At 41.3% G+C, this 14,586-nt stretch overlaps 1 pseudogene; it reads left to right on the top strand.

Annotated features, from left to right (window-relative positions):
* Positions 1-1,341: 1,341 nt before the first annotated feature.
* Positions 1,342-1,690, top strand: LOC123001506 (NADH dehydrogenase [ubiquinone] 1 alpha subcomplex subunit 5-like; annotated as a pseudogene).
* Positions 1,691-14,586: the final 12,896 nt, after the last annotated feature.

Here is a 14,586-nt window from a genome sequence, read left to right as displayed (position 1 = left end):
AGGCCAACTGAGCCCCATTGTGCTCAGTTTTCTCATCTATAAAATGTGCGCATGGGGTCAGTCAGTGCTTTCCTAGACAGTGCTTTCCTCTAGCCTGCGTGAAAGTCGGGAAATGCTGCATACAAGGTCTGTCCCTTAGAGAACTTTGTGAAGGTTTGCATTCAAGAAATCTGTTATTAATTCAGGCTTAATAGAGATCCTGGAAACCTCTTGAGACCCTAAAGGAAGAATCTCATTTTGGAAATGTGGAGGCAGATGATTCTCATGACTTCCTGTGGCTGTAAAGACATCTGAACTAATAGAAAGATTTTGGTTCCACTGGAATTTACTGCCGAGTCCACTTTTTACCCAGGAAGGAAATAGGAAAAAAAATATGTTTTCTTGATTGTCTGCTCTGTGTCAAACACTTAGATATTTTATGTATTCCTTCTTTCTTTTTTTTTCTTTTTGAGAAAGAGAGAGAGAGAAATCTTGTGTGTGAGTGGAAGGGGGGAGGGGCACAGGGAGAGGGAGAGAGAGAATCTTAAGCAGGCGCCACACCCAGTGCAGAGCCTGATGTGGGGGCTCGTTCTCATGACTCCCAGATCATGACCTGAGCTAAAATCAAGAGTTAGTTGCTTAACCAACTGAGCCACCCAGCAGCTCTCCCCTTAATTATTTTTTGCAGTACCGTATGGAATATTATTATTCTCACCAATATTGATCTTAATGACATCATTTTTTTCCACAACCACTACAGTCTTATTGAAAGAGGAAAAGGACAGCATCAATGTGGAGTCAGTGGGCTCAGTCCCTGATACTCTTTTCTATCTGTACACATCCTCTAGGTGATATTATGCAGCTGTTATATAATATTTATATGATATGATATTTATAGGATATTATAGGATATTATCTAGGCTTTAAATAATATCATATGCTGATGACTATTAAATCTCCTAATTCCCCCCTGACTGTTCCCATTTTAAATAAACATCTCAAACTTCGTGTGACCAAAACAGCATTTGAAATTCAGAGTTTTCCTCTCAACTTTTCTTGCCCATTTTACCCTCCGTAATTGGTCTCCCCCTATACCTGGTTGATCAAACAGGAATTGAGGTGTTGCTGATTTCTCTCACGCCCTCATTCCCCACATGCAGTCGGTCAGCAAGTCTGTCCTTGCAGATCACTCCAGAATGTGACCACTTCTCTCCATGGCCACACCTATTTCTAGTCAAGCTACCATCATCTCTCATGCAGACAATTACTGCCATGTTCCAGTTGTTCTCTCGGCTTCCATTTTTGTCCCCTTTGCAATCAGGAGCCAAGATGATCTAAAAAACTAAATCTATAGGCGCTGTCATGACAGGTTTGCTGGGGAAGACCACCAGCCTTGTGGGTTGGGTTAAACGTGAGAGTTCACACGAACACCTAGCAGTGTTGTACACAGATTCTTGACGTTCTTGAGCCAATTCCTAACAATGCAGCCTATAGAACAGACACAGAACAGATTGCAAAGGAGAAGTTGAGTGTGGTTAAAGTGGAACCAGATGGTAAGAAATTAGAAGACCAATTGCAGGGTGGCCAATTAGCAGAGGGGATACTTGAGGCTGCATATGAACTAAGACTGGCAGGGAAAATGATACCCTGGAAACCATGGGAGCCTGTAGTGGAAAAGCCTCCTGCCAACCAGTGGAAACGTCCAATGTAATCATTATTAAATGACTAGTGTGTTGGTGGGAAACTGATGTGATTAAATGTTCTGTTATAATAAATAAATAAATAAATAAATAAATAAATAAACAAACAAACAAATAAATAAATAAAGAAATAAACAAATAAATCCATGTTACTTTCCTCCTTAAAACCTTCTGGTGATTTCCCATTTCACTTAAAAAAAATATATGTATATATACACACATATGTATATATACACATTTAAATTGCAGTCTCTGGCCTTGATAAGGTCTTTCTTCAGTCATGTCTCCAACCCCATGTGGCTGATGCTTCCTTACCTTGACTTCCTTCCTGATTTACTGTGTACCAGGCTTGTTCAACCCCAAATCGCTGCCGTTGCTCTACCCTCTGCCTAGATGGCTCTTCTTTTTTTTTTTTTTTTTTTTTAGTATTTTATTTATTTATTTGACAGAGAGAGAGGCAGCGAGAGGGGGAACACAAGCAGGGGAAGTGGGAGAGGGAGAAGCAGGAGCCCAATGAGAGGCTCGATCCCAGAACTCTGGGATCACGACCTGAGCCGAAGGCAGATGCTAAACAACTGAGCCACCCAGGTTCTTCTTATCATCATTTATTCTTTGTCCACACGCTACCGCCTCAGGGTTGCCGCCCCTGACCACCTTGTCAACACCAGTCTCACCTTGTGCAGAAACTATCACATCATTCCGCTTTATTTTTTTAAAGAGTTGTTGCTCTTATTATTTTATTCATTTATTTGCTACCCCCCCCCATGTTTCTCTCAACTAGAAATAAAAGTCGAGGTCACTTTCCATCTTGTTGTGTTCAACCTGGTATCTTCCCGCTAGTGTGTATCACAGAGCCTGGTACCTATAGTTTGCTCAGTAGATATTTGTAGGATCGGTAAAATAAATGTTATATGTCTTGTTCATCTTTCCAGCCATTTCTGATCAGTTCACATTTAAAAGTAATTAAACGCATGAAAGGCTACATACAGTGACCACAAGCAGATTTCAAACAAATGGACGATTCAGAGAACTTTTTAAACGATGTTATTATCTGCATGGGATTTTTTAATGTGCCAAATCTCTGACAAAGAACAGAAGACAAAACTGTTAAAAAGTTGTCAAATACTTTTGCACTGAGGCAGTGGGAGTTTGGAAAGAATAAATGTGATTCTGGTGTATTTTTGAAGTCATGGTTTTTGGGAAAAGGCAGGGATCGAAAACTACAAATGACTAAATATGGCTTTCGGGAACTTGTCATTTAATTGTTTTTTGTCCAATCACTCCTCGCTGTTGAGGCCAGTACTCACAGTGGATTTTCTTCTTCCAAACATTGCACTCAGAAGGGACGATGCTAAGGGAAAGTGGGGGCAGTGCTGAAATAGCCCCATCTAAGGTCCCTGCAGAGCAAGACAGTCTGTTGTAACCTACATAATTTCAAGGAGAAAGTGCCACACTGATACTGAGTGGAATATTTATGTTGGTGTGATATAGCCCTTTTCTAAAAGTTGGGGAGACGTGGAGGATAGAGAGGAAAGGGAAATATACTTAGTGTACTCTCGAAAGAAACAATGCCGGAGTAGGAATTTTCATCTTTGAAATTCTGGCGCCACCCCGTGGTCAATGAATCCTGTTTTAGAGTCATTTTCTTAACCGGTTGTCCTCAAACTTTCTGCTCTGTCTCAGAACCACACTGTGAACTTGTACAAATACCCCACTCCTATAGATTTCAGAATTCTACAGGGGCTTGGGCATCAGAGTTTTGAAAATGAGTTTCCCAGGTAAAACTGTACAATTTTTGGTTTGCTCTTTAAAAAAAAAATAATCACACATCAAGTGGCTCTCCATGGAGGTGTTTCTGGTTGTCTTGCAGTAAGTCTGTCCTAGAAAGAACAACCTGGCCACAGATCACTTTAATTGAGGTAACAGTGTCTGAAAGGAGAAGCTCCAGTAATTCATGGAGATCCAAGATTTGCATGACCATCTCAGGGGCTCCAGAGATTTCCCAGGAGACCTCTTATATAAGGCTTTCTGAGGTGTCCCCAGGACATGAAACTTCACATATGATCGTAGACTCAGAGTAGCAGGTGCGGCTGGGACAGTGATTCACCTGTGCGTGGCTGCCCTCAGATTTCAGCTGTGGCCATCCTGGACAGTTCCCTGCAGGCTTCCGTTCATTTTAAGGCGATAAGGTTCCCCTTCAAGTGCTTCACCTAATGCCCCAGGATTTCCTTGGGGGCTGTAGGTGCTGTAAGAAACTTTCTAGGCTATGGCATATGCCCAGCTTGGAAGCACAGGGGAGGTTAACACATCTGGGAGCAACTCTAGATCAGTGGGGAGGGGGACCAATGGGTCAATACTCCTGCCTTTTCCGCTTCGGGGTAGGGCCTCATGAAGGGTTATGAAGGGCAGGCTCAGGACTTTATCCCATAGGCAGAAGTGTGTTCGAAAGGAAGAATGGTGGCAGGGAGCATTTTAATTAGGACCTTAGGTCTATTTGTCTTAGGTGGTAACATGGAAGTGGTTTGGGAAGTAAACGGGGGGAGAAACAGATATTAGGAGTTAAGTATAGTTGCTCCAATTTGAAATAAATTGGGACTAAATTAGGCAGAAAACTGAAGTAGAAATTTAAAGTGGGAGACCTGATAGTGAAACCCCAACTCTAGTAGGCTGTTTTCCTCACTGAATGGGTGTGTTACATCATGAAATGGGCTCGGGGTGCCGCTCTCATTGACCTGTTGCTGTGTCACACCCCCCCCCTCAAATTTAGGGGCTTACACAAGCCATTTGTTGTTGTTGTTCATAAAGTTGGGCTGGACTCAGTGGGGCATTTCCTCTGCTGCTCTTATCTGCATGTAGTTGTCTTCTGTATGCTTGTTGGTCAGTGTATCAGTCAGGGTTCTCCAGAGAAACAGAACGTATAGGATGTATCTAGATACACATGAGAAGATTTATTGCAGGAATTGGCTCAGGCAGTTTCGGAGGCTGAGAAGCCCCCCAGGTCTGCCGTCTGCAAGCTGGAGAGCCAGGAAAGCTGGTGGCATCATTCCGTCCAAGCCTGAAGGCTGAGAGCCAGGAGCTCCAGTGTCTGAGGGCAGGAGGAGATGGATATCCCCTCAAAAAGAAGGAGAAGCTGTCCTTTCTTCCCCTTTTTGTGCCAACAGATTGGATGCTACCTGTCCGCACTGGTGAGCTCAGATCTCTTCACTCAATCTACCGAATCAAATGCTAATGTCTTCCAGAAACATCCTAGCAGACACACCAAGACATGTTTTACTAGCTATCTGGGCATCTGTGAGGCCGGTCAGGTTGATACAAAAAATTAGCCATCACTATCAGGGACTGCAGCCCAGAGAGCTTGTCTTTGCTCCACACGCTGTCCTCCCCCAGTAGGCTAGCAGAGGCTTCCTCCTGGACAGGCAATAGATCCAGGGGGTGGCCTCAAAGCGGCAAGGCTCTTGAAGCCTGAGCTCAGAGTCACTTTCATCACATCTGCCTCACGGTGTTGGTCAAGCAATCACAAGGTGACCCACTTGTGTGGAAGTAGACTCACTCCCCTGTTGGAAAGAGCTAAACTAATTTAAGACCGCTTTTAATTTACTACAGTGTATTTGAGTAGCCAATGAAATGAACTTTGGGTGTCCTCTCATATCTGGATTTGGATTTGAAACCGGAAATCAGACTACTCATTTGGTGACCAGTCACACCTCTTCTCTCTTCTGTGGTAAAGATCCCAACGTCCCTATTCCTGTTCCTGATAAACAGTTTAAATCTGTAACAAGTTGAGTTAACCTTCTCTAAGTGGAAGGGTTGAAGGAAAAGCTTAGATTAAAAAAAAATTTCCCCCCCAGATTCACTGGAATCAATTAATGTATTTAAAAAACTGTAGTAAATGTACCTCAAATAAGTTATATTTTAAACTAGTGAAAGTTGGGTGGGTTTTTTTTTTTGTGTGTGTGAATTTGGGTTTTTCATAAGGGAGAAGAAAATGGTATTTTTATATTCAGAATATGGCACTGATATTTATGAGATTATTTTGACAATTGCCCTAATAAACATTTTCACAATGGAATAAAAGTAATTTATGCTTTAAATACTTTTAATTTTATGAAGCACTAGTAAAAATTTCTGTATCTTAAATATTATAATTAGCTGGTAGCAGTAGCTTATTAATTTTATAAAATTTATGACATGGTAGTTCACCATAATGGAAATCCAAAAACTTACAAAGCAAGCTTTTAATAACCTGTGTTTAAAAGAAGCAGAAACAGAAGGTGCCTGGCTGACTTTGTCGGTAGTGTGTGTGACTCTTGATCTCAGAGTTGTAGGTTCAAGGCCCACAGTGGGCGTAGAGATTACTTAAACATAAAAATGTCTTGAAAAAAATAAAAAAAAAGAGCAGAAACAGAATGAAAATGCTTTTTTTGGGGAGGAATTGTTTGGTCACATACCATACGGTGTGAGAAAGGGTGTGGCAAAACCTGATCCCTCACGGAGGTGTGGCCTTCAGACCAGTGGTAGAGCTGCATAGGCAGAAGAAAAGGCAAGATTTTGTGAAAGAGATTAGAGCAAAAACAGCCTGAATCAAGATCTTTTCCAAAGGGCCAATTTTATTTTCTTTTGAACCAAGATAGATGTTTCACTTCTGGGCATTTCTTTCCAAGACCCTTTTTCTGGCTTATCTCACAGGACGCTGTTTGCTACTCCATTTCTCGCCTCAAACAGCTGCTTCTTAATAGTTGACTTCAGGTTATTTCGAAAGGTCATCTTATTCACTGTTTCCTCTTTTGGCTAAAGCTTTTGTATTCTAACATTGAGCTCCACGTGTCTCAAGTGTTTTTCTCAGAAGGCTGGCTCGTTTGTGTAGATGCTCCTGAAAGAGAGAGAGAAAGAGAGAGGGGGGAAGGGAGGGAGGGGAGGGAGGAGAGAGGGAGGGTGGGGGAGGAAGGAAAGGAAGGAAGGAAGAAAAGAAAGAAGAAAGAAAGAAAGAAAGAAGGAAGAACGAGAAAGGAGAAAGAAAAAGAAAAAAAGAAGGCTTCCGCGTAGCGATGACAAGGAGCAAACTGTTGGCACAAGCAAAAACTGAGATGCGTCTCAGCAAGATCATTTGGAGCAAAAGAAACCAGACACGAGTGTCCACTGTATGAGTCGATTTATGTAAAATTCAAAACCACGGAAAGTTAATGTACCAGAATATGGGTTACTTCAGTAGGTAGTCTGGAGAGTGCGTGAAGAGCCGCTTTTGTGTATGACTTAGGTCCTGGCGACGTTGGTGGGCTTCCTTTGTGAACATTTATCGAGCTGTGCACTTAGGATTTGTGCACTTCTCGATTTCCTTGTTACAGTTCTTTAAAAAGTGGAGCAGTAAAGGAAACACGGTTCTTTTCATTGACTTCAGGGAAATCTGAGTTTGGGTATCTCTAGTGGTTTGTTAAGGAAAGAATCGTTAAGTTGGCAACATTTCTATGTTTTTCAGACTCACGTTTTAGTGCAGTATTGATTTTGATCTCATTGGGTTTCAGTGTCCATCTGAACCACACTTAGGAGGCCACGCATCCAATAAGTCAGTGGCATTAGAAACAGTATGAGAACAGTACAAAGCAATGCAAAACATCGCATGATTAGCATTGCAGTGCTGTAGGACTGTATTTTATTGAAAAAACAATTGTCATGCTTCACTAAGCCTAGAAAACCTAAGAGGAAACTGGAAACTAAATATTGATATCACTGAAACCAATATTATCTAGATAAATTCTCTCTCTCTCTCGTTTCCTCAAAATGCCATCTAAGACTAAGTCATTTGACAATTCTTGGTTGATTGTTCAGCAGAAAGTTCTGTGTATTTCTTGGAAGGGGAAAAGAAAAGGAAGTCATAAAGACTGGTAAAGTTAATGAAATATTTCACATTTGCCAATAGTCACATTTAAATGTTACTTCTATATTGTTGGCCGACTTCTTTGTTTTCCATAGTGGTTTGAGGATCTCTCACGGTGCCTCTTCCAAGAGTTTTCGATAATAATGGGATGTTGGCCATAATGCCTGAATTCGTCATTCTCTCCTGAAAGTAGAAAGAGTTCAAATGTTAACAAAGACACCATCCTTAAGACTCTGTCCCTCGCATACAAGCTGGAAGTTAGTGGAGAAAACGTAGGTTAGCAATGTCAGTTGCTGCTGATGTATCAGGGCTACTAGTGTAAGGGGTGGAGATGCACCTCATCCTTGGGACTCAGAACTTCAGCTGCACTGAATGTTTGATCCCATCCGGTTGTACGTCTGGTCTCCAGGTTGAGGGATTGAATTCACCTCAACGAACATTTATTGAGGGGAAGTTAACGTACAAAACATTAGGGATAAAGCCAGAATTGGGAGAGAGGTAAATATTTACATCAGATCATAATACAATATAATGCATGGCATTGTATAGAGATATAGAAATGGGTTCACAGGCAGAGAAAAGAAAGCAGCTAACTCTGCTGGTTGCACGAAAGGCTATGGAGGAGGATCTTACAAGAGGAGTGAGAATTAGCCACGTCGACCAGGTGGGAAGGACATTACAGGAATGCACAGAGGCTTGAGTTTCCATGGAGAGAGCAGGAAATGGTGGGAAGTCTGTTATGTTACGCGCTGGGAGAGCTGGGGGTGCTGGGAATGGAGCAGGAATCCCAGGCGAGGTTCTGGGAAGGTCTTGGATGCCCTGGGAAGGAGTTTGGATTTCGCTCGAAGAGCAGTAGAAGGGTTGTAAAAAGGGGAGTAGCACGATCCTCCCTGTGTTTTAGGAGGGTGTAAGGTCAGCAGTGGTGTGGGTGATGTGCCGTAGAGGGGAAAGCAGACAAGAAGGCCAGTTCGGAACTGTTGAAATAATCAACACTTTGAACCAGACTAAAGAAGCAACTTCTTGGAAGGCTGATTTCATCCTGGGTTTACATAAGTTATGGGATGTAGATGAAGGGATACTTTAAGAGCATGAGAACAGTAATGTGGATAAATTTTAATGATATAGAAAGATGTTCAGAAGATATTGTTGAGTAAAAAAGTTTACAAAAACACAAGCAATGCGATTCGGAACAGCCCCCTCCCCCTATCGATGCATCCATACCTCTACAGAGAAAAAAGGCAGAGAATATACTGTATGAAAATGTTAACAATAATATTTACTTTCCGGTAGGCCTTTTGGTAATTTGAGGAAAAGCGACACAGATGCCCGATTAAGAATATAGTATGGAGGAGCTCAGACCCTATTGAAACCTAGTGGATAGTCTGGCATTTCAGGAGGAGAGGGGGATTTGCAGAACCAAGAGGAGTAGATAGAAGGGTCAAAAGACACAAATAAAATATAAATAGAAAAATAAAAAATATGAGCACAGAATGTGGAAATGGAGTTATTGAACTGAAAGAGAGGACATGAAAACAATTTTATTTAAAGTTTGTGTTTAAGTTTATCTCTGGATGCTTTTCAAGTTGTTTCTAGTTGTGGAGCCTAAGGATGTCTCTCTGTGAAGGTGATGGTGGTGGTTTGAATGGCCTGTTTAAGGACTTTTCCTTCCAGTTGTAGGATCCCTCATATCATCTGGTTCCACTGTTACCACTATATGAACAGGACTAATGGTCTTATATTACCCCTTGTATTATTTTAAGTATTCTTTTTCTGAGTTTTTCACAAAATAAGATTGTCCACAGATTCAAGATTGATAGAATTGATGCTTTTGGAGAAGACAGCTTACATGCCGTTGTGTGGGGCCAAATTGGTTTTACTGATTCAGAAGCAAACCTCATAGAAGGGTTGGGGTTTGAAGAGGTAGCTATGGGAAGGAGGGGGGATTTAGAACTGAAAGAGAAGAAGAGGAATAGAATCCCTGAGGTAATTTGCAGGGGGATAAATGCATTTATGATGAAAAAGGTTAGTAGTCACACTGCCATTTTTTATTTCACTGTTACAAGAAAATAATGTTCAAGGGAAGAAGGACCAATATTAAGGCGGTCAACCAAGCCCACTTGGGTTTGTATTAAGTGCCTCTGAGGAACCATCTCTTGAAACTGCTCATCCTCCTGGGTCCTCGATGACCCAAGTTCACCTCCTTTGCTTCTTTAGATCTCAGGCCTTGGTTGCTTGGTCTACATATTGATCTCCACCACTCATTCTTTCAACAGTAGTTCTTTCTGGTTATGTAACTTCTCTTTGCTTTGGTCCCTTCATTTTTAAAGGTATAGGGTTAGCTTTGATTGCTTTAAACAATTAAAAATCATGGACCTCTTGAAGCAGGTAAGCTTAGAGCTTTGCTGGTTGAAGTTGGGGTAGAAAGGCTGAGTTCATCTGGCTCTTCTTACTCTCCCAAGTGCTCCCTAAAGGGGCACCCGTGGAGCCAGATTTGAAAACCATGGGACCTGAATCTGCTTCCCAGAGTCAGGAGAGGTTATCGTGGCTTTGAGTACTTAGGGAAAGTAAAGACATGTGTGGAGATGATACTTTGCTTTTCCACATTACATTTTCAGTTGGTTTTCTTCACAAGAAACATTTGTAGATCTGTGGTCCTCTAGTAGTTGGGCACCCAGGATCAGCTCTGATGTTGGAGACAATGAAATGTAGTTCTCAGAGACAGGAAAGCAGTTTTCCAGACCTGCCGCTGTCTTGCTGAGGGGTCTTTGGAAAAATGCCCGGGATCCTCACATCTCATTTCTCCCTCGTTTTTCCATAAAGACCTCTAACTGACTGGAATGTGCATCCTTTTGAGGTTCTGGGAAAAGAAGGAGCTGGTATCGGTCTTTCAAATTGATGTGTTTGTTCTCAGTTGAGTGGATGAGGTTTGAACTCTTCTGGACCTTGATGTGTCTCTGAGAATCTCCTAGGTCGGTAGAATACTCTTAACCACTTGCCTTCTACGGGCTCACGTAAAGAAAATTGTTATTACATCTTTTGTGGAAGGCATTTTCTGCTTCTATTTTGGTCTTCCCCTTTGAGCGTATTGTGTGAAAAGAGGGGAGGATTATCCTCCTTTAAGGGAAAAAGAATCATTTCATCGTTTGGTTGCTGTGTCAGGGGTCCAAGTCATTTCTAGTAGCTGGCCCTTCTCTGACCCTCCGAGTCTGCCGGTTAGCACCGACCGCAGAGAGCTTGGAGGAACACTTTAAGGGAATGATTCAAGGCAGCAGAAACCTCTTATGCCCACAACCTAACAACCTTTCTTGGGATTCATTCAAAAGGCGTATCTCGGACCTCTACTTTGTGGCTTTCGAAGTAATATATCTTCATTAGGACTTAGAAGTAAACATATATTTTTAAAGCTCGAAGAAGGAAGCAATTTGTCTTGAGCACAGATTTGATCTTTAGAGAGAGGTGAACAGCCAACTTTTTTCAGCAAAAGCTAAGGATGATGAATGAAACACCCAGGGCTAGGAAGGCCTCTTCACGGCAGAGAGAGTTATCTTTAGAAGGGTTTTTAAATCCACACGCATCTAGCTACCTGGCTAAGGAGTACCTGATCAGTGACTTTTTCATGGGATTTTTCAGAAGAATAAAACCCCAGTATTATATCTTGCATTTGTGAAAGAGTCGATATTCACAGTATCAAAGAAATATATCTTGCAAATTATAACTCCTTAGAGTCTTTGTTGAAAGAGGGTAAGCGCTCTCCGTCTGCCTGGTGCACTGTCTACAAAATACATGAGGCTTGTCCTTTGGAAACGTGCCATCTAAGGGAGGGCATGCACAATTCTTTGACTTTTCCTTTATATGGGTCTTTTTGTATTTAGACCCTCCTTTTTTTTTTTAAGATTTTATTTATTTTGAGAGAGAGAGAAAATGCAAGCAGAGGGAATAGCAGAGAGGGAGGGAGAGGGACAAGCAGACTCCTTGCTGAGCGCAGAGCCCAACGTGGGGCTTGGTCCCAAGACCCTGAGATCATGACCTGAGCCAAAGTCGAGAGTGCAATGCTCAACAGATGGAGCCACCCAAGTGCCCCTATTTAAACACTCTTGGTATATATGGGCATTGCCATCTTATGAGAGTGTATGCTGGTGATAAGGTTTCTTAAGATGAAGTGTTATTTACCTGCAGAATTAGAGATTTGGTTGATATACTAATCTGTAATTTGAGTCTAATTACAAGGTTTTTACATTTTCATAATTTATTATTATTATTTTTTTAAGATTTTATTTATTTATTCAACAGAGATAGAGACAGCCAGCGAGAGAGGGAACACAAGCAGGGGGAGTGGGAGAGGAAGAAGCAGGCTCATAACGTAGGAGCCCGATGTGGGGCTCGATCCCATAACGCCGGGATCACGCCCTGAGCCGAAGGCAGACGCTTAACCGCTGTGCCACCCAGGCGCCCCTATTTTTGTTTTTGATTTTGATTTTGGTGGTTTTAACCACTAGGCATTTGACGCTAAACAGACAAACAAACATGACCCCCTTCCCCACCGAAAACCTAAGAAAACAATACAAGTACATAGTACAATTGCAGAGAGTAGTGTGAGAAAACGTGATTCACTTTAGAATGGTCTGATTTATGACCTGATTTCATGGAAATCTTAAAAATGGCCTATATTCATATCACACACTTTTCTGTATCCTTGATGTGCATTATTTAATCCTGTAAACAACTCCATGTGACAAGTACTGTTATTATCCTGTTCTACAGAAAAGGAAACTAAGAGAACACAAGTAATTTGGTCAAGATTACCTTGTTAGTCAGTGGCAGGGCTGGTTTTCAAACCTAGCCCTCCTACTGCAGAGCCCATGCTCTTGATGGGGTGCTCTACCATCACAGGGGAATACAGGATGGCCTGCATTTATTGAGCACCTACCATAGCTTGGATTGACAGGAGAAAAGAGGTACAATATCGCCCTATGAAGAGCGTAGTGTTAACCCTGGGATAATACATCCATTGGGGAAACTGGCATATGTACCAGGATGATTTAATGCCACGTAAGTACACGCTAGGTCTAAATTAATTATTCCCCAGAATATGTAATCTAGAATCATTAAAATATTTAAAAAATTGGAAATTTAAGAGAGTTGAATGAAGATGAGTTATAACTAGCTTTTTTTTTTTTTTTTAAATACAAAAAGGCCTAGGAAAAATACTTGGGTAAAGAAAATGAGTTTCCAGTTGTATAATCTGTGGAATGATTTTATTTTATTTTTTCCATCTGGGCTAGAGATTCTCTCATTCACTGAACTTATCCCATTTGGTTAGACCTCTTGGTGTTTGTGTTGAGAAAACAACCACTGGCACAAAGTTGATGAACTTCCACACACACACAGGTGTGACTTCTCTCATCTTTTGGGGGACAGCTGGGTGTAGCCTGGGGGACACCATTATGGATGATGACCCTAGAACCGTGAAGTACACCTCTCAAGGCCTTGGCTTTACATGAACTCCCCCAAACTTAGATACAACCAATTAAAAGGAAGGAATTCCAAATAAATGAAAATTGAGTTTTTATGACTTTTGCCAAATAGGAGCTCCAAACATAAGCGAAATTATTCTACACGTAATTTTAACATTGAGGTTTTGGTCTCAGCTAATATCATCACAAAGTATAGTCTTTGAGTCAGGCAAATAGGGAATTCGGATTTTTTTTTTTTTAAACAAGAGTGTCATTGCTTGGTTTGTGGATTGTCCCTGAAGAATTCCATGCTTTGGAGGTGGGGTCTTAGAGCACCTGAGTCCCCTGTGGAAAGGCAGACAAGACTGGGAGCACAGATAATAGCAGAAAAAATCATGAAGGCCCACAAATCTAAGGAACCTATTCTGAGATTTTAACATGTGTCTGAGTTAAAAGTGTTCGCACTTACAAAGGAACAAGTTCAAATGTTCTTATGTGAAACAAAGTCCCTTTTTCAAAAGCACCACTGACAGAAGCCGGAGGCTGCTCTTAATCGTCTTTAGGTAGGAAAGGGTACAAGGTACAGGCTTCTCTACACATGAGAAATTTTTCTCTGGACTAGGGCAGGAATGCGCACGGGCACATAAAAAATTTTCTTTTGGCCAGACGTGGGAGCCCCTTTTTAGAAAGCTGTAGAAACTTGGGCTTATTTCATTATCCGCTTTATATATAAAAAGCTTATATATCAAGAATCACTTCAGTAGAAGGAGAAAATGAGGGGACTGGGTGGGCGTTAGTGTTGCCTCACCTGGTTACCTGAAGCCTCTCTGGTCCCTACCACGGACCCTCTGCGTCATGGAATTTCTCCTTTTGGGGGCTGGCTGCTAGCTTGAAGCTTTGCTCTGTGGGGATGGGTGGCTTGGTTTCCATTTTCTTGTTTCTTGCTCATTTTCACAGGTGTCTTCCTTACTTGGTTTCCAATTTTCCTGTCTTTTTTGACCACCAACCTTAATGATCAAGGATCCTCAGACTACTCATGTTTGGAATGTATTTTTCTTTATTGTATAAGCAATACATATTTATTGTAGAAAAATGCAGATAGAAATAATAAGAATCAAAGAGGAAGGGACAAGATATAAAACCAGCCATAATTATATAATCCAAGGCATTACTCTCAGCCACTTTGTATAGAGTATTTCAGGGTATGTTAGAAAAATAGATATTATCAAAATAGAATCATTTAGAAACTCTTTTAGACTCCGCTTTTCCCGCTTAATATATTAAATATATTCCAATATTATCACTAACCTTTATCAAACTGCTATAAAAGGCTGAATATTATTTTGTTTAATGGCAGTGCCAGAGCTGGTTTAACATTTCCAACGTGGTCAGACAGTTTATTTCTAATTTTTCAAGTATAGACACCACTGTAATGACTACCCTTTTGGCTGCACTACCCACACGATTAATTCTTCAGGATAAATTTCCAGGAGTAGGAGTGCCAGGTCAAGGCATGTTGGAGAATTTTAAATCACTTGGTAGATCACCAAATTGCCCTGTGGAACGTGCGACCCAATTTATT

This window comes from Ursus arctos, unplaced genomic scaffold (assembly GCF_023065955.2).
Source record: "Ursus arctos isolate Adak ecotype North America unplaced genomic scaffold, UrsArc2.0 scaffold_5, whole genome shotgun sequence".
Taxonomy (NCBI): domain Eukaryota; kingdom Metazoa; phylum Chordata; class Mammalia; order Carnivora; family Ursidae; genus Ursus; species Ursus arctos.
The sequence above is the reverse complement of the archived record's forward strand: the minus strand, read 5'-3'. Positions and strand labels throughout refer to the sequence as shown.